Genomic DNA, 21,246 nt, shown 5'->3' with positions numbered 1-21,246 from the left:
TTTACACTAAAGTCTGGTGGTTTTAAAACGACGGCTTTCTGATAGTGGTGAGTACCGGTATTGCAACCATTTTTGGGATTAAGAAAATGAATTCCCCACAGTTCTGAGTTGCTTTTTGGCAATCAGCATTGCCATTCCCAATGGTTTCAGGCTACTGTGTGTGTAGCCCAGTGGTGGTTTTAGGCAGTGCCCTCCTGTGCTCACAACATAGGCAAAAATGGGTGGCAGCCTATTCTTCATGTTTTCCCTGTGCACTCTCAGGGGAGTTCTGGCCATCATGATGTTTTCCATGCCAGTACTGCACAGTTTTATGGTAGGGCTTGGATGCATGGGTAAAAACATCCCACAGAGGTCAGAAATCCAGAACAAATAATTCTTCACTTGTGAAAATAACACTTCGATATATCATTAAAATACCATCAAATATGTGCACTTTCATACAAAAGGTGTTGAGCCACTTGGATTAAACTGAAAACCGGTGCACTTCCCAAGACATACAATATGTCAAACGACAGCTCAGGGTTTAAATAGCAAGGAAAAACTATGCTATGCAAAGAAAAAATGATGTATGGTGGGACTAAAATAGAATATGACCTTTTTGTGATAAAAGAAAAAGCATATTTAAAAAGAATATACAATTTGTTGTCCTTTTTAGTGAGCACAAATATGCAACCTGTAAAATAGAACGCAGAAAACATGTCTAAAATAAGTTATTTATTAAAAGGAAGACATTATTTCAGTGCAGTCACCAATATAAACAATATATACACATAATCTGAAAGTGCAGCACCTAATATGTACATATTCACAGCATTTTATTGGACATTTATGGCCTTCCAACACCCTGCAAGTAAAGAAATCTCAAACCCTCAAGCATTTCTTAATGTGTTGCACTTCATGACATAAAATAAAGTGAAACGATGTAAAACCAGCCACAAATGGAGAAATGTGCAATTGAATGCAGAGGAAGCATTACTCCATATAGATTTTAAGGTTGTCGATGTAGAAATTCATTTTGGATTGTATCTATACCTCCGAGTAACTATTATACTTTAAATGAGCACTCTGCAGCAACAACTACTCTTGACACTGTCGTAGCTTCTGTTGAATCAGTAAACGTAGAATGCAATATCATTGTGGGTCTTCTGTGTTTTTTCAACCCTTTAAGAAATAGGAATAACGTGTTACTTACAAAGTACACCACATTAAGCATATAACAACTCTTACCAATTTCAATTACTAAAATATACTCAAGGGTGAAAGATTAAATGATTTACTATATGCAAAAAATGGATGTAAACTAAACCTCGTCTATCAGTTAATCATTTACAGCACATGCCATACAATGCCCAGTATTTACCTCGACTGCCAAAAACTCAAATTAGAGCAGAACATTTTAAAGCGCTAAACGTGCTCGACCTGTACATTAGTATTAACAAGGTTTGTCTTCCGTGTCATGATAGATCCATCCTGCATCCAAGCATGTTAACAGAAAAAATTGCTTGCCTCTTGCTGATGTTTCTACTGATGGAAATGTACTTCCATAGATTCCTCTCTGAAGTAGATCTACTCAATAAGCAGCTGTCTCTGGAAGGTTTCAGCCACCAGGGGGCACAATGGGAATCTGCATCAACTTTGCTCAGTGCCCATGACGCAGGATGCGACGTCAGGGGCAGCAAGAATAATGGGCATGCAGTGCTTCAGAAACTCAATTCCACCTTCACCACCCAAGCAATCAGCTGCTGAGGCACTGTAGAACAGCATGTGAAGAATGAGCTGTATTACATGAGGGGCAGGCTGAGAAGGAGATGAGGAATCTGCCGGCATTATAACTAATCAGAATGAATATTAATGAGAAAACTAATTTCTTCTTATGGATTCATTCTACCCCATTCTAGCCTCATCTTAGACAATCTGCCTAAGCAGTACAGATTCGGAAAGGAGGGATGAGAGCGGGGATCAACTATCAACACTAGAAAACTCTGGAGTACTGCACAACCGAAGGGGGTTTGCCAATATGACAACGAATCCAGGAAACTATGATTGGTGAGCAGATGCAGTATATGTACCGACTGGCAGAAGCCAGTGAAAGGAAACCTCCTCTGCTAGGCAGGGTTAGCCGCCAATCCTGTGATGGAATGGGCCTGAAAGCCTCAGGCATTTCCTTCCCAGCTCGATCAGACACTCAAATACAGAGGGAGATCCATCAAAACACTGTCTATTTGGGAACAGTCCTTCCAACAATAGCTTTAGCGTACTGAAAAGCTAGCCATCCTTCCTGATGTCCTTCGTCCAAAAGGCATAGGAGCAGGAAGCCCTCTTCGGTTCTAGGCAGAGAAACATTTCCTCTATTTGGATGAATGGAGCGTAGGGTAGAAAACAGCAAAATGAATCTGTTGAGACATTGAAATATGACAACTCTGCCAGTAAGGTCTGCTCCACTCTAAGAGACATTTTAAGGGTTGAAACAGAGCCTCCATGAGAAATGTCACAACAAGGTGTAAATCCTACAATAAAATGGCAGGTGGTGGCTGGTTATAATCCCCCAAAAAACTGCATAACAATGGGGTTGGGGAAAAACGTCTATGCTTAGAGGTCCTCTGGAAAAGCGAAATAGCATCTAGAATACCCTGCAGAGAGCCAATCAGTATGGCCTACTAGACCAATGAGAGAACTAAATCAAGATAAGTGGAGGTCATGGGGTTCAGATCCTTACTCCACACCAGGCCAATAACCTACACCACATGCAGGCATGGAGGACATGGTGGCAGGCCTCCCAACACCACCTGGCAGAAACAAGCACATCCAAAATGTCAGACAGATCCTACTCCTAGTAACTCAGGCTCCAGCTTGAAAGATGAGGCTGGAGGACTTGGCCTTCCAAATGGGAGAGCCGGTCTACCTTTGTTAGGAGCCACCAAGGAGGACAGATGGGCATGTCCAGATGTTCTGGGTACTGCACCCTCCGGGCCCAGTCAAGAGCAAGCAAGATCATGGTGGGCCTGAACTGCAATCTTCGGAGAACCAGCAGAATGACACGAAGGCAGAGAGAAGATCGAAGTTCCACTTGAAAACACAGATGCATCGCCTCCCTGCACAGAGGCTACGATCCTGCACCCCCTTGCTTATTGAGGTAATGCATGGCCACCATGTTGTCCGCCAGAATTAGGACACACTTGTCCAATACAAAAAAAAAGCCAACATGGCCAGCCTGTAGTTCCAGCAGATTGATGGGTTCCAATACCTCAACAAGGGACCACAGCCAGCTAATTGATAGATTGTTCGGATGGGTACCCCATCCTTTCGGTTTAGCATCTTTGACCACTGTCAGTTCAGGCCCAGGACACTGTCGACCCCCCCCCCCCCTCAACCCCCAGTGCCTCCTCAGAACATGGTCTTGTTGCACTCTGCACAGAAGATCCAGTGATATTCTGGTCATAACTTGCAACAGGTCCGTCATGTTGCCCTGAAACAGAACCCCAACAACGAAGCAGCCACTGAAGGAACTTCATGCCCCACTGGGCCTTAGGCATCAGAAACATACAGGATGCCAGGAGGCCCACAAGACACTAAGGCAACAGCAGGAACCAGCCTATGACAGTAGAAGGAACAAGTTACTTACCTGTAACTGTTGTTCTCCAGCATGCGTCTGGCATGGATTCACATGCTCATGAATATTCCCCGTCGTCAGGCTGGGAATCCTTGGTAAAGAAAAAATCCGTATCAGTTTCGTTTCTGATCTGTCTTTCTTAGTAGTAACCAATCACTGATCTGTGTCATACTGCCCCCAGCCAATGACTGCCCTCTCCCTAAGCCCCGCCTCTGGCAGCCATCCTCAAATTTGGTAGCACGCAAAGTGGCAGTATGACCAATTGAAGAGCCGCAGAGGGGTAGGCGGGAGGGTTCGCATGTGAATCCATGCCAGACCCATGCTGGAGAACAACAGTTACAGGTAAGTAACTTGTTCCTTCTCCAGCATGGGGTCTGGCATGGATTCACATGGTCATGAATAAAAGAATACATTCGCAGTATACACATGCACAACCACGGGAGGTGGCTACAGGCTCAACATTAAGCAATACAACAACTCAACATTAAGCATCTCTTACCTCCTCACCAGGCTCACCTTAAGCGAACAGGTTGCGCAGCACTGCTTGGCCGACCCTGGACTCCTCCCTGGAGTCCCGATAGACGCAGTAGAGTCTTGTGAAGGTGTGCGTCGACCTCCACGTAGCAGCCCTGCAGATGTCCAGCAGGGGCACACCAGACAGGAACGCCGTGGTAGCAGCGATCGCTCTGGTCGAATGGGCTCTCGGATGGCAGGGCAGCGGTCGGTTTGCCAACTGGTGACAATGCATGATGCAGCCGGAGAGCCATCTGGAAATGGAAGTCTTCGATAGAGCCTTCCCTTGATTCACAGACCCAAAGTTCACAAACAGTTGTGACGTCTTCCGAAAACTTTGTGCGGTCCACGTAGAACTTCAGCGCTCTAGCTACATCCAGCGAGTGCAAAGTCCTCTCGGCCGGCGTCGAAGGCGACGGGAAGAAAACTGGTAACACCAAGGGCTCGTTGAGGTGGAAGTCCGATGGCACCTTGGGCATGAAAGAGGGGTGCGTCCTCAGCACCACCCTCGTGTCATGAAAAGTCAAGTATGGAGGCTTGCAAGATAGGGCCTGAATCTCTCCCACTCGTCGTGCAGAGATGAAGGCTTGAATGGGGCCCCCATGAGCCTGGTCAGCACCACATTAAGCTCCCACGCCTGGGCAGGAGCCTTCACCGGACGGAATGATCGGAATAGTCCCTTCATAAATTCCTTCACCAGGCGATGTGACCACAAGGACGCCCGTCCCGTAGTCCTGGTATATCGGGAGATGGCAGCCAGATGTATTTTTATGGAGGCGTGAGCCAGTCCAGCTTTGGCCAGCCACAGTAGGTACGGCAGCACTTGAGGGGCCGTAATCCGCAGAGGGTTAATCTTCTGTGCACGGCACCATACAGAGAACCTCTTCCATTTATTACCGTAACACTTGAGAGTTGAGGACGCCCTGGAACCTCACTGCAATCAGCCGGGATATCGTACCCTCCAAACTCTAGTGCTGCAGGAGCCAGGCCTGCAAGTTCATCGACTGTGGGTCGTGATGGAGAATGGCGCCTCCTTCTCTGGAGAGAAGATCCGCGTCCGCTGGCAGCCTGACTGGCGGTGACGTTGACAAGTCCAGAAGGTCCGGGAACCAGATCTGCCTCGGCCACGCCGGTGCAACGATGATCATCCTGCACCTGGACTTCTTGAGCTGGTTGATGAGCCGGACCAGCAACGGCAATGGAGGGAACGCGTACAGAAACAGGCTGTCCCAAGGGAACGAGACAGCATCGTCCATGCTCCTCGGCTGTGGGAACCTGCTGGCGAACCTCTGGCACTTGGAGTTCGTCGCCGTCGCAAACAGGTCGATCTGGGGTTTGCCCCATCGTTGGAAGAGTCGATCTACTTGATCCTGGCGCAGTTCCCACTCGTGGCACGAGCGCAGCTCCCTGCTGAGTGAGTCGGCAATGGTGTTTTTTATTCCTGCCAGGTGGAAGGGAACCAGAAACATCCCCTGGGCGACGGCCCAGTGCCACAGATCCTGGGCCTCCTTGGATAGGGCTGGGGATCTGGTGCCTCCCTGCTTCCGGATGTAGAACATCGTGGTGGTGTTGTCGGTGAAGATCCTCACCACTTTGCCTTTTAGGGACGGAAGGAACGACTTGAGAGCCTAGAACACTGCTCGGAGCTCCAGAATGTTGATGTGGAGAGACCTCTCCTCCGGGTGTTACTCACCACTCCGAATAGGCCGAAGATGCAGAGAAAATGACCTTGGAGATGTTGGTGGTATAAGATTCCAAATTCAGCCTTCCATCCCAGCTCCCCTGAGTACAAGACTCAGGCTTCCTCAAAGAGGGGCTCTTTTCCACAATGTACCTCTCTGCTGTTTCAGTAGAAAAGACAGAGGTGTCAATTGAGTAAAAGAGCGGGGAGAACACACCGCCAATACCAATGCTGCAAAAGAATACCAAGATATTAGACAGTGTTGATATTATACAAGTAATTAGAACAGTTGAAATGATTGGACAACTACCTAGATAGATATTGGAGTGGAGTTGAGTTTCCCCGGGATGATCTACAAAGAATGACACAAATGAGTGGAATTCAACTAAATCAGTATCTGTTCCCACTATAGCTATAGAATTGATAAACAACTGACCTGAATAAAGATAAATGGAGTAAGAGGAGTCCAGGATTCTGTCATGCCTGCCTGCCCCCGGAAGACCAGAGCAGGCCCAGCAGCCCCGGAAGCAGGCATCATGCCACTTGGAGCATGCCCAAAAGCCCCAGTTAGGGGCTGTTTGGGTACAGTCCTGGCGCCATGGGCGCCAGGCTCATTATTGATAACTTACCTGAAGCAGATCATGCTGCATACTCACCTGAGGCAGACCATGCTGCTTGAAGACTCAAGCCAAATGAGGATTAGGAGGGACTATTTTACTGAAGGGACTATTTTGTTACTTGGGTGGGGCTGTGGAAGAATACTTACCTGGATCTTCTTCCAAGGCTATTTAAACCACGCCCGGACAGCCACACATGCTTCGCGTTATTCTGCTTGCTGCAGCGTAACGCTCACTGTGTTTTCAGCAGCTCCAGTCTTCAGCCACGCCCGCTTCAGTCCTGGGATTCCTGAAACAAGAAGACAAAAAGGATAAAGGTTAGAACAGGAGTTTTAACTTTAATCCTTACCTGAATCCTGATCCATTTCGCCACGGAACTGAAAGACAGAAGTCTTTGAAGCATCGCTTCGCATTCCGAAGGGGCCGCGCTGAACTCACCAGCTTGGCGGTACTTCAGCATTCCATCACGCTCTCTCCATCTCGCGGCCGCCCTCCGACACCTAAGAAGACAAAGACAGCAAGGGGACTCTCTAAGGCCATACAACCTACCCCCACAAAACCTACCTGATTTACCACAGGGGTCTCAGCTCATCTCGGGTCGGCACAGTCAACTCTGCTTCATCGCCGTACCCCGGCCCCTAAGGGGAAAAACACAATAGACTTACCTGAATCTTACAGAGTGCCATTTGGAAATCTTCAAGTGGATTAATCGGCAACTTGCAAGGAATCGGACAGAGTGAAGATCAGACATTTGAACTCACCAATTCCTCTACGCCAGTGAAGTAACTGGTCATCAACGCGCCCCTGCGGTCGACGCAGGATGGAGAGCTCATCCTTCCAAACCATCAGGTGAGACTAAGGAGGGGACATCAAGAGTGATCAGTGGGAAGACAACGGGAGCGGGGAAGGTGGGTTGACACTCAATTCCACGGGTGGTTAATTCCTCTTCTCCTTTGCAGAAAAATATTCTTGCGAGCCAGACAAACTAGGCTGAGCGGGCCAGTCCAGTCGGTCATCTCGGCGCTACACGTCACGCTGGTGGAAATAACAGCGGCCCAGTTCCGGTCGACGCCCCCGTGGGAACCAGGTGAGCGTAACAGAACGCGAAGCCTACCCACAAATACCCACCTGGGCGTCATGGAGACCTCGGAAACTGATCCGTTGGCCCAATTATTAGGGGAATTAAGGGCCGAAGTGCATTCCGCTCGCCAAGAAACCAATGCCCTCAGGAGAGAACTGATAGTGTCAAAAGAACGAACTGATGAGTTGGCCAGACAACTATTACAGAGCCAGGACTTGGGGCAAGTCCAGCTCCTGTACCATCGAGTAACCCGGTGCAGATAAATTTACCTGGAGCCGTTCCTTTGGCTCCGCCTGAACGCTTTGCTGGAGACCCAAAAGGGTTTGCAACATTCATGAATCAATGCCGCTTGCATTTTTTATGTAGACCTGGAGCTTTCCCAAACGATCAGGCCAAGGTAACCTTTGTACTGTCATATCTCAGCGGCAGTGCGGCGGATTGGTCCATTCCACTAGTTAACCAGGATGACCCGATTCTTCGAGATTTCCAGGGTTTTCGAACAAGCATGGAAAGACTATTCGCCCGACACTCCCGAGGACAGGCTTTGGACAACCAACTTATCCCTACGTCAAGGTAACCAGGATCTTTTATCTTACATTGCAACTTTCAATAGATTAGTAGTGGAAACCGAATGGCCTGAAGCCAAGCGAATCACATTATTCCATCGAGGACTTCGAGGAGAACTCAAAGATGTTTTGGCCCAAATCGTGAACCCGCCTCAAGACTGTGCTGAATTTATAGATCTAGTGGTCCAGCTCGATCACAGACTTCAAACCAGGAAGGCTGACCGAACCAAGTTTGAGAACAGGGTGTTCGTTAAAACCCACGTAAGCTCCAAGGGAGTAGATGTCTCAGAACCAATCCAAATCGGGCGGGGTTAAAGGACCCCTAACCCAAAAGGAGAGAGATAGAAGACGGCAACTGCAATTATGTTTATATTGCGGAACTGCTGGTCATTTTCTTCGGAACTGCTCTGTAAAACTACCCAAGGAAAACTGAAAACTCAGTCCTGGCCCCAGTAATTCCAGTAGCCATGCAATTACCTGTTGAATACCAAGACTTTCAGGATGTCTTCCAAAAAGAACAGGCAAACACCTTACCACCTCACAGATCGTATGATTGTCAAATAGATCTTGTACCTGGAGCACAACCACCTTGCAGCAGAATCTATGCCCTGACTGAAACCGAAAATCTTCATTTGCGCCAGTACCTAGACCAGTACCTTGCTAATGGCTTCATTCGCCCGTCCAAATCCCCTGCATCTTCAGCTTTGTTCTTCGTACCGAAAAAGGAAGGCGACCTTAGAACATGTATAGACTACCACGCACTGAATCAGATAACCATCAAGAATCGATACCCACTGCCTTTGATCCCAGAACTACTAGACCAAGTGAAGGACACTTGTATATACACGAAACTAGACCTTCGGGGGGCATATCATCTGGTACGTGTCAAAGAGGGTGACGAATGGAAGACTGCTTTTCGCACCAAGTACGGACTATTTGAGTACCAGGTGATGCCCTTCGGACTATGCAATGCACCAGCAGCCTTCCAGTTCTTCATGAACGATGTCCTCCGAGAGCTTATCGACGTTTGTGTGGTCGTTTACATCGACGACATCTTAGTATACTCTTTATCAGAATCTGAGCATGTAAAACACGTCCGAGCAGTCCTAGAGAAGTTACGCCAGCATAAATTATATGCTAAACTGGAAAAATGCATCTTCCACACTACGGAAGTGGAATTCCTTGGATTTATTCTGACCCCGAGAGGAATCCGGATGGATACACGAAAAGTGGATGCCATTCTTAATTGGCCTTCGCCAAGTTCAATCAAAGGAGTTCAAAGCATGCTTGGCTTTGCCAATTTCTACCGCAGGTTTATCCCGGACTTCTCGCACATGGTACATCCCATCACAACACTATTGCGAAAAAACAAATGCTTTGTGTGGACAGAGGAAGCCGAGAACGCCTTTCAAGAGTTAAAAGCTAAATTCACATCTGTGTCATGATCACTGCTTCCAAGGAGCCAGGAGCAGCCCAACGTCCTTGGAAGCAGGCCCCTAACCCTAATCCTAGGCACCAGCCGGTCCCCACAGGGACCTTTTGGACCTTGTCCTGGCGCCGGTGGCACCAGGCTCATCAGAAGCATCGGTCCCGGCACTGAAAGCGCCGGGCTCATCATTGGTGTAAAGGTGCTTGGGTGGACTTACCTGCGGCAGACCATGCTGCTTACTTACAAGCCTCTTAGAAGCCCTCGGTGAACAGGGACTACTTTCTTACCTGGGTGGGGCAGCTCCACTCCCTGGATACAGCACTGGAATTGTTCTAGAAGCAGGAACTCTTTTCTTACCTAGGTGGGGCCGTGGAAGAAGACGCCTCATCACTCCAAGGCTATTTAAACCACACCCGATTGATGAAACGTGCTTCGCGTTATTCTGCATCTGCAGCAGAACGCTCACCGAGTCTGTTCCAGCCTTTCTTCTTTTGATCCTGAACCTGCAAGAATTATACTTACCATTCCTGTACCCGATCAACATCAGCACCTGCAAAAGACCAGAAACAACAGGTTAGCAAGACGAACTTTACACGCAGTGCTTACTCACCTGATCCATCGGCAGCGGCCGTGTCTCACGCTGCACCTTCGCCTGCAAAGATCAACAGCCTTATTATACTTACCGGCACGCTGTGCATTCCGGATTCTTCACGCTGCATCTTCACCTGCAAAGACAACAGCATTATTATAATTACCGGCACGCTGTGCATTCCGGATTCTTCACGCTGCATCTTCACCTGCAAAGACAACAGCATTGTTACACTTACCGGCACGCGGCGAATTCCGGATTTCTTCATTCTGCATCGTCGCCTGCAAAGACAAAGACACTAAGCAGGTACTTACTCACGCCCATCACGCTCGTCGCAATCAAACGCCTGCGAATCCTCCGGCGCCTCTTCAACACTAACTAATCTGCAAGGAAAGAGACAGTTAGAGCGCTTGCCATACTTACGAATTTCCAGGCGCTTCACTGCCACGCATTAAAAGACAATAAAGACAAAAGGTGTCCAGAAACTTACCGGTCGTGCAGACAACGACGGTAACCATCCTCTGAAGTCAAGAGGCCAATGTTTCACCAGTGAAGGAACTGGCAACGGCACCCTGCATTAGACGCAGATGGAGAGCCCAGCATTCACCTATCTAAGGTGAGCACGTTGACCTGGGAGGGGGGCTCTACAGACAAGCTGGGAGGAGAGAGAGAGAGAGAGACATTCAACAAAACAGACCTTTAATCCCCATATTCTTTCACCTGCAGAAACCTCACCCTTCGAGTTCGACACACAGTGCGAAGAGGTTCGACCCCAGAAGCCAATCGAGTCCTGCACATCACTTTGAGTCACAGACACCTTCCTGCCAAGACCCGCGCCTCCGTGGGAATCAGGTGAACGTTACAATCTGCTCCCATATTAAGACACCCACGCCCCGACCTTCCCTACATAGTGGAAACAGATGCATCCAGTTCAGCCATGGGAGCAGTCCTTTCCCAAAAGGATCCCGAAACTAACCAGCTTCACCCAGTAGCGTTTTGGTCAAGAAAATTTTCAGCACCCGAATTAAATTATGCCATAACCGACAAGGAGCTGCTGGCTATCAAGTCCGCCTTCAAGGCTTGGTGGCACTATCTACTGGGTGCCAGACATACCATCACGGTCATCACCGATCACCGCAACTTACAATACCTAAAGACAGCCAAAGCCCAATCTTCGCGCCAACTCCGTTGGGCATTGTTCTTCGCCGAGTTTGATTTTGTAATAACCTATCGACCAGGTTGTAAGAATGGTAAAGCAGACGCCTTGTCCCGGATTGGAATGGGAGAAGCAGAAATAACTTTAGAACCCGTACCCATAATTCCGGAACAGAGAATCCTTGGCCTGACTTCCATACAGACACTGGAGAACATTCAAAACAAGATCCACCAACTCTTTGATTCCGTTGCCCTACAGGACTGGGCAAAGAAAGGTCCAGAGTACTCTGTCATCGATGATTTACCTTATTACCAAGGCCGGCTATTTTTACCCCAAAAGGAACTACAGGAACTTGTCATTTCCCATTACCATGACACCTTAATAGAAGGGCATCCGGGTATTGCAAAAACCAAAGCTAAAATTAGGAAGCAATTTTGGTGGCCTACCTGGCGAAAGGATGTCAAGTCATTTGTCATGTCTTGTGGCATTTGCGCACAAAATAAAGGGCAAAAGAAAAAACCTGCTGGATTATTGCAACCATTAGACATACCACCTACCCCTTGGCATACCTTGTCATTAGACTTCATCACGGATTTACCCCCGTACCAAGGTTACAATACCATTCTAGTTATTGTAGATCTTTTTTCTAAAATGGCCCACTTCATTCCTTTAAAAGGGATACCTTCAGCTTCAATCCTGGCCAAGGAATTCCTTGAAAATGTTGTCCGCCTGCATGGCTTTCCTTCAGTGTTAATTTCAGATCGGGGCAGTCAATTCATTTCACATTTTTGGAGGAAATGCTGCCAACTGGCACAAATTGATGTTAGGCTTTCGACCAGTCACCACCCTCAGACCGACGGTCAAACGGAGAGGACCAACCAGACTCTTGAACAGTACCTCCGTTGTATGCTACATCAGTCTGAGGGGAATTGGAAAGACATTCTGTGGATCGCAGAGTATGCGTACAATAATTCCGTACACTCAGGAACTGGACAAAGTCCTTTTTTTACCAATTATGGGCACCATCTTCGAACCTCGGATTTGGACTCACCCCAGCATTTAGAGATGCCCGCAGTGGACCATCTCCACGCTGTTATTACACAAGCCTTTAAAGAAGCAACCATCCATTTGCAAAAGGCTAAGGGAAAATACAAAAAGGATGCGGATCAGCACAGAAGTGAAGCTCCTCAATATCAAATAGGGGACCAAGTATGGTTAGCCACTAAGCACTTACCACTCAAGGGGACTCGGACCTTTAACCCCAGGTATTTGGGACCTTTTTCTGTTAAGGCAATTATTAACCCAGTGGCCGTCAAGTTGGACCTACCTGCTCATATGCGAATCCATCCCGTTTTCCACGTGTCTCTTTTGAAGCCAGTGCAACCAGGAACAAGGCTAACCACTCCACCTGAACCTATCCTCATAGACGGGGAGCCCGAGTTCGAAGTCAAGAATATTTTGGACTCAAAAAGAGTGAGATCAAAACTCTTTTACCTAATTGACTGGAAAGGTTATGGTCCACAGGAAAGGTCTTGGGAACCTAGTGACCACGTGCATGCACCTCGTTTAGTGAAGAGGTTCCATTGGGAATTTTCAGACAAACCACGGCCAAGGGGGAGAACGACTTTAGGAGGGGCCTTGAGGGGGGGAGTGCTGTCATGATGCCAGCCCCTGGAAGGCCAGACTACGCCCAGCAGCCCCGGAAGCAGGCATCATGCCACTTGGAGCATGCCCAAAAGCCCCAGTTAGGGATAAAGTCAGTCCTGGCGCCATGGGCGCCAGGCTCATTATTGATAACTTACCTGAAGCAGACCATGCTGCATACTCACCTGAGGCAGACCATGCTGCTTGAAGACTCAAGCCAAATGAGGCTTAGAAGGGACTATTTTACTGAAGGGACTATTTTGTTGCTTGGGTGGGGCTGTGTAAGAATACTTACCTAGATCTTCTTCCAAGGCTATTTAAACCACACCCGGACAGCCACACGAGCTTCGCGTTAATCTGCTTGCTGCAGCGTAACGCTCACCGTGTTTTCAGCAGCTCCAGTCTTCAGCCACGCCCGCTTCAGTCCTGGGACTCCTGAAACAAGAAGACAAAAAGGATAAAGGTTAGAACAGGAGTTTCAACTTTAATCCTTACCTGAATCCTGATCCATTTTGCCACAGAACTGAAAGACAGAAGTCTTTGAAACATTGCTTCGCATTCCTACGGCACCGCGCTGAACTCACCAGCTTGGCGGTACTTCAGCATTCCATCACGCTCTCTCCATCTCGCGGCCGCCCTCCGACACCTAAGGAGACAAAGACAGCAAGGGGACTCTCTAAGGCCATACAACCTACCCCCACAAAACCTACCTGATTTACCACGGGGGTCTCACCTCATCTCGGGTCGGCACAGTCAACTCTGCTTCATCGCCGTACCCCGGCCCCTACGGGGAAAAACACAATAGACTTAGCTGAATCTTACAGAGTGCCATTTGGAAATCTTCGAGTGGATTAATCGGCAACTTGCAAGGAATCGGACAGAGTGAAGAGCAGACATTTGAACTCTTATGAACAATTGGACTTTAGAGTCAATACTGGAACTCACCAATCCCTCTACGCCAGTGAAGTAACTGGTCATCAACGCGCCCCTGCGGTCGACGCAGGATGGAGAGCTCATCCTTCCAAACCATCAGGTGAGACTAAGGAGGGGACATCAAAAGTGATCAGTGGGAAGACAACGGGAGCGGAGAAGGTTGGTTGACACTCAATTCCACGGGTGGTTAATTCCTCTTCTCCTTTGCAGAAGAATATTCTTGCGAGGCAGACAAACCAGGCTGAGTGGGCCAGTCCAGTCAGTCATCTCGGCGCTACACGTCACGCTGGTGGAAATAACAGCGGCCCAGTTCCGGTCGACGCCCCGTGGGAACCAGGTGAGCGTAACAGATTCTGAAGACAAAGACTGGAGAAAATAACAAACAGGGAAGTTAGTATAGGTAAGTAACCCCGAACGGCACGAGGGACGCACTAGTGCCGAGTTGGTGCAGTTCAGGAGGGCGTTCATATGCACTTAAGAGCAATCTCACAGAAAAGTCACTCAATGTCCCAGAATCCAACAGAAGACAATATCCATGGAAGACAATAGGTATGTACCTGAGTCCACGAGTATAGTTGAATAGCTGTTGAGATGATCCGGATAGTAGACAGCAAAATTGAAGTGCAGAGCGGCAACAAGGAAAGAACCGCAAGACACAGAAGAGAGGCGTATCCAGTAGCGTTCCGAGTCCAACAACCAGACGAGCACGACAGGAATGAAGGAGGAGACGAGGCAATCCAAAAGTCAGGCAAAGGGTCAAAACCAGGAATTCAGATAAGGATTCGTGTAGGAAGACACAAAGAGGAAACGGGCGAAACCGCTTGTAGCTGGTAACGCTAATTAGCAGCAACGAGCCCCTTGGAAGACGGTGGTTTTATAGTCGTAAGAGGGGCGTGGCTTGCTGTACGTCTTCCACGTACAAGACGTGTCAGGTGACCTGGAATGCGTCGACGTTTGTACAGACGCCATGGTAGCTTGTACCTGGACCATAGAGGAGCCTGTAAAGAAGTTGTATTTGGAAAGGATGCCCGCGGGGAAGCCTGAAGTGCAACACCCGGACAGTAGAGAGACACCGGCCAGTCCTTCAGCTCAAGAGCCTGTACGATGTGTGCCAAGGTGACAATTCTGAACTTGATTTGTGCATGTATAAATTCAACCACAGATCCATGATGGGACACACGCTGCAGTCCTCCTTCAACACCAGAAACATCAGAGAATTCCAACCCTTCCCTCTCTAAAGCGGTCAACAGCTAAGTAGTTTCAGACCAGAGGTTGTTGAGGGGACAGTGAGGGTGGCAACTCTGACTCTCTGGGCATCTATGCCCAACCCCTGCAGGGAGACATGCTGATGGGCTGGTTTGCAAGGGAAATTCTGCTGAGTACCACAGTGGATAAAAGAGGTGAATACATCCTAAAGCGACTGCCCTTGAATGCAAAAGGAGCCGACTGATTAACAGCTAAACCCAAGGATTTAGCCCTGACCTAGAAAGACTTAACTTATCAAAGGACTCATCAACCCTTACCAAAAACAGGTTGTGACCAGCATAGGGCATGTCAAGAAGCATTTACTGTACATTTGGGGAGAACCCCGATTTCTTCATCCAGGAGTATGTGTACGGAGGACAGTCCCATTGCTCATCCCAATTGGAAGAGTTAAGGCAAGACTGTGATATCCGTCGTTCCAACTCCTTGCCATCCGCTGCCATACAGGTCAAACCCCATCCCTCATGGGGAGGTTCCACATAGCCTCTGGGATAACACGCCACAGGGTGTGGGAATACTTATGTGGCAGTCACATCCTATTAACATCCCACAAATCAAGGTGGCCGTAATCAAACACCTTGCGACCCATGGCATACGTTTTCTTGCTCTCCTTGGTCCGCAGGTAAAGAAATGAAGCAGACTAGGCAAGTAATGGAAGCCTGCACCAGCAGGATCTCAAACTCCTTTCTGCAGTGCATAGATGGGAGCCATTCCTCTGGTTGAATGAACTCTGAGACCATCTATATTATCCACCTTGACATGGTCCTTTTGGTAACAGCCTTGCCAGCATGGGCACCAGCATAACCCACAAAAAGCTGGTCAGCTTTCCTGACGTCCCTTGTACGAACGATGTAGTAGTTGAGAGGCTGCACTGTGTCAAGCCGAGGGAAACACTCCTCGACCTTGGAAGAATGTGGCAGAGGAAAAACACTAGAAGGAAGGCTGAGGAGGGAACTTGCTTCTGGGATTAGGGGACTTGATGTTCATCTCTCTGTCCTCGGGCCAAAGACTGCCCCAATAAAAAAGGAGGTACTAGGACAGTGAAACCTGAGACTTTTTGATGTTCAGGGAAAAGCTCAAGCAGTGCAAGAGAATGCATTTGCGGAACAGATGTGCAGACGCGGGCTTCCGAGAGGTCCCCGACGGCTTTCTTAGGCATGGTGGGCCTGATGGCACGGATGGTACTGCTGATGACATGGCAGAGGTTGATGGCATCAGGGCCTTGGCAAAAATGTCTTGCATCTTCAGCCTTAATGGCTCAAATTCCTCTGGGGTGGAGGAGGAGGTTGGAAATGGTATTTATTGCACCATCTCCAGGAAGTCCTTCGATCAGTGATTCCATTTCTTTGAAGATAAAGAACAGTGGTGCTGAGAGGAAATCCTCTGAGAGCAGGACATTGCGGTTTATCTTCTTCTCCTTGAGGGCCAGGGATCTCTCTTCTGACAGAAGCTCCGAGCCCTGCAACCTCAATTGAGTTAGAACTGCGAATTGGAGAGGGATCTTCTCAAATGCGCCAACCAGGGTGATGCTTTGATAGGCTGCAAACCTTTTTATCTACTTGTCTCAATTGAGATAGTTTGGATTCACCTTTTTCCTGGTGGAAAAGGGTAACAGGTTTTGCCCCTTATCCTGAAGGGCCTTAGGGTGCATGGATTGATGGACTTGTAGTCCTGGGTATCGTGATCCTCCCCAAGGCAGTATCTTTTTATTTTTTTATTTTTTATTTTTTATTTCATTTAGTTTATACAAACTTTTTGAAACATTTTCCCTTCTATACACATTTACAAAAGGCAGAGATTTCGAACAGCCCTATTGGCCCAGGTTAGCACAGTTTGTTCCATTCATCATATGGAAAGGTGTCGAAAGCGGACTAAAAAGAAAGGCCATTCACGGTGGAGTAAAGTCCAATCCACGTTGATCACAGCTACTATACGCTCATCAGTTGATGTTGTTTCAGTTAGTCTCTCAGGTTGGTGTTTCGACATCTCCGCCCCTTTGTAGTTTCCGATTCTTGAGGTAATATCTCTCAGTTTTCCATTGAGAATAAGATTTCCAATTTTTGTAGGAAATTTGTCAGGCCAAAAACGTCTTTCTGTAGTGGATTTGCAAATTTCAACCAAAGCTCTTCTCCTGATAGGGTTGCGTATTGGTTAATTACTTTGCTCAGATGCAGTTCTCAAATTTGTTAGACCAGGGCAATATAACGTGAGATGTTTTAATGTCTCAGAGTGGTCATTACAGAATCGACAACTCTCTGTCACATCAGGCTTCCGATATCTCAGGGCTAAACTTGATCTTGTGTCGAACAAATTTAACCTGAATTTTAGGAGCATCCTTCTGTGTCTGGCATTAGCTGTTTTTACCACATATTGCAGTTGTTTTTTTTGGTCCTTTGCTTCAGTAGCCGCATCTTTCATCAGTGTATGGCGATTTCTGTCGTCCACTGTTGTACACCAATCTCGTACCCATAACTTTTTTTTCACATAGTTTGGGTTAGATTTCAGTATTTCCGAGTTAGTGCCTATTTGAGCAAGATGGCTTTGGCATGCATCAATCCATTTTTTCAGTACAGATTCCTGGTTTCCTTCCATTGCGTCTCGTAGTATTACAAATTGAGGTGTACATTCGTCAATAATTATTTTCCTGTAGATCGACAGCGTGTTCCACAAGACTCGTGCATTTATGGATATTAGATTTAGTTCATACCGTAGACATGCGCTTGGAATGCCTCTTTGTAGTTGAAGGACACGCCTCCAGTATTGATTTTCTAGTTGTCCCCATAGATTCGAGGCAACTCCTAAAGCGCATTCTGCTCCATAAATCAATGTTGGGACTGCTTTTTGATTGTAGTGGGCTAAAACAGGTAGCAAGGAAAACTTCCCATACCTTTTGTTTATTATCAATCCTTGACATGCTAGTTGTTTGCATTTTTGCTTTGCATTTTCGGCCCACGGTGCATCATTTATGTTGCTGTTGATCCACATTCCCAGGTATTTTAGCTTTTTGACGCAATTCAATTTTTCGTTGGTCAGTTTCCAGGTGAAATTATTTCTTTTGACTTGCTTGTTATTCCGTGTAAGATCTTGTAGAATTATGACTTCTGATTTTGCAGGATTGATTTTCAATTTATTTTTCTCCACATATTCTTCCAGACTCTTTAGTTTTCTTGCCAGTCCAATAGGTGTTAAATCGAGCAGTACAATATCATCTGCATTTGGCATCCAGTTTATGCTTGTTCCATTAATTATCGGCTGATTGGAGTTTACTGCTTCGATGGATTCTCCGATATCGAACAGGTACAGGCTGAATAGAGTCGCTGCTAACGGGCAACCCTGTTTTACTCCTTGGTTTGTTTTTATAGATTCACTGAGCGTCCCCCAGCATCTAATCTGATTTTAATTTCCATGTCGGTATGTAGCTCTTTAATAGGATCTAATAAGTTTCCTGGACAATTCCGTTTCTCCAGTTTATCCCAGAGCATTCCTCGATCGATGGTGTCAAATGCGCTGGACAGGTCGACAAACGCAATATAGATGATCTTGTTTTGACGGATGGCTTCCATTTTTAGGAAATTTATGATTGCCAGATTTAGGCCACAGCCGACACCCTTGACAAATCCCGCCTGCCGAACATCGTAACTTTGAGATTCTTGAATCCATTTAAGCAGTTTAATCTGGAGTTGAGTTGCAAATATTTTCCCCACCACATCTAGAAGGGCTATTGGGCGATAGTTTCTTGGGTCAGTGCGTACGCCTTTTTTGAAAATTGGTACAATAATAGCGCTTCGCCATGTGGTCGGAATCTTTTTCTCCTGCAAGATAGTGGAAAATAAAATGTGGCACAAGTCTGTCCATAGGTGAGGATGTTGTTTTAGCATCTGATTTGTAGGCCCGTCCGGTCCAGGAGCTCTGGATGTGCTGAGTCTCATGATATTTTTGTGCATGTCTTCTTTGTCTATTTTGATAGACCAGTCATTACTCAGTTTGGATGGTTTGCTGCATGTTATGTTATTGTTGTAAAATGTGTCAGAGTAATGTTTGACCCAATCTTTCTCCGACACCATATTTTTTATTATAGCTTCTTGTGGTGTCGCTATTTTGTTCAAGTAGGTCCAAAATGCACTGGTGTTCCTTTTGGCTATTGTTTCCATCATTACTTCTGCATCTCTTTGTAGCATAACATGTTTATGACTAATCAACCAATTCTTGTAGGTTTGTCTCATTTGTTTCGTCTTTCTTTCACAGTTAGCACGAGTATTGGTTCTTTTCAGCTTTCTCAGTGCTTTGCTCAGCTCTTTCTTTCTGACGACAATCTCACAATCCCAAGTATGTAATTTTATAAAGTCAGGTTGTGGCGTCATAGTTTGCTTCTCTCGATACGTTTCCAATAGAGCTGTGTATTCAATTTTCCCTATGGCAGGCCTATTCTCCAATGATTTTTCCAGCTTTTCTAACTTATTTTGGGTAAGCTTTAGTCGATTGCGCCCTGGCGCTACTGTCAGATTGGTACATTGATAGGAGATTTTCCCTTTTGCACAGTGAATCTTCATAGTTGTTTTTAACATACAGTGATCGCTCGCCTCCATTTCAATGATGTCCAAGCGAGCATCATCCTGTTTCATTCTCTCTGACACGAACATGTAATCGATGGTAGACTGTTGTTGGTCCCTTTTCTATGTGAAATGTGCCGGAATATCACCTGGCGTTTCTCCATCAAGTATCTTCAGATTCCATGCTTTCATTTCTTGTAACCATGCGGAGACAGTTGGATCACTGGACTCTTTCCCATTTGCACGGTCAGATCTAGTGTCATCTGTAAGGCAGTTTATGTTAAGATCGCCACAGATCAAAATCTTGGATTCTGTCCCATTGTCTTTGATATTCGAGATTATTTCCGTGACTTGTTCCAAGAATGTTTCTGTCTGCATCACAGTGTGTTGCCAATAGACGTTTATCAGTGTTAATTGATCTGCATTTCTAGGTTGCTGTGTCGGCAGTTTAATCTCAACTACTTGTATATATGCCGATACGTTTTTTGCTGATAAAATACGTATGCCGCTTCCAAGTTTAACAAGTGTGAGCAGCCCCGACATTGGACGTCCTTTGGCTCCTTTGATTGCAGTGTTAAAAGCAATCTCGAAGCCGTCAGCTACAGGCAGATGCAAAAGCCAGGTCTCCTGTAGGCACAGGATATCCACGTCTTCTAAATTCATTGGAATTTCACCGAACAAATGCCTGTGGCCTCTAGTGTTCCACGAGGCAATACAGATCTCCTCTTGTTGACATGATCTCTGGCATTAGCTCTTGTTGCAACAGTTGATGGTTTGGGCGACCCAGGTCCAGTCTTGTTCCTCTCTGGGTTCGGGACAGCTTAGCTGGACGACTTTGTCGATCTTACTGATCGTTATTTTGATCTGCTCATCTTCAAAGATCTGCTTGTCCTCACTCACTCGAAGGGGCGACTCATTTTTCTTGCACGTGGCCTTACATACTCTCCCTTGCTTGAGGGGTCTTTCGATTGCAAGTAAGCGGCCATCTGAGGGACACATACATTTCTTGGGCTCCTCCGGCCCATTGCTCTTATTAATTTCAGTAACGTCAAACCCCAGGGAGTTCAAAGTGATGCTACTGTTTAGTAGTGAGTCACAGATAACTTTTGATGCTATGTGTAAAATAACACGATCATGCTCACTTTCATCTTCAAATTCCACAATTTGAATGTCCTCAGAGGCCACCGTCCTCAATTGCGGTATGTGGTGAAGTAACATCACATTTTTCCGAATCAGTATCAGAGACTCTTTTTCAATTTGTTCAAGCCGTATAAGATATTTTCCCAATTTCTTCCGATCATTATCTATTATGCTTCACTGCTCATGCGTTTAGGCTTTCTTTAAATTTCACTGCATGAATCGGAGTTCTTTTTGGCTCTAATGTGTGGAAATCTTGTTTATCATTCTTTGCATCCTAATTGGGTGATACTCCGTCCAGTTCATTGGTCATAGATCTTTTATCATTAGCGATTCGAATTCTTTTAGCTTCTAAGGTGAGGAATTTCTCACAGCTAATGGTTGAAGGTATCGAGATGATTTCTTCCTGCTCTTTTACATCTACAGTCACCGTCATTTGGTTGTTAGATGTGAGTGCCCTTGTTTCCGGGGCAGTCG

At 46.8% G+C, this 21,246-nt stretch overlaps 1 protein-coding gene across 1 annotated transcript in view; it reads right to left on the bottom strand.

Moving 5' to 3' along the window:
• Window positions 1-701: 701 nt before the first annotated feature.
• The window catches only part of TM2D1 (TM2 domain containing 1), a 542,128-nt gene continuing 521,583 nt past the window's right edge, over window positions 702-21,246 (bottom strand). Inside the window, exon 7 of the mRNA XM_069642046.1 lies at window positions 702-1,161. The gene's annotated coding sequence lies outside the window, so the exon portion shown is untranslated. The remainder of the gene's footprint in view (window positions 1,162-21,246) is intronic.

The sequence above is a fragment of the Ambystoma mexicanum genome, chromosome 1q, assembly GCF_040938575.1.
Source record: "Ambystoma mexicanum isolate Mex_15411 chromosome 1q, UKY_AmexF1_1, whole genome shotgun sequence".
In the NCBI taxonomy this organism is placed as follows: domain Eukaryota; kingdom Metazoa; phylum Chordata; class Amphibia; order Caudata; family Ambystomatidae; genus Ambystoma; species Ambystoma mexicanum.
The sequence above is the reverse complement of the archived record's forward strand: the minus strand, read 5'-3'. Positions and strand labels throughout refer to the sequence as shown.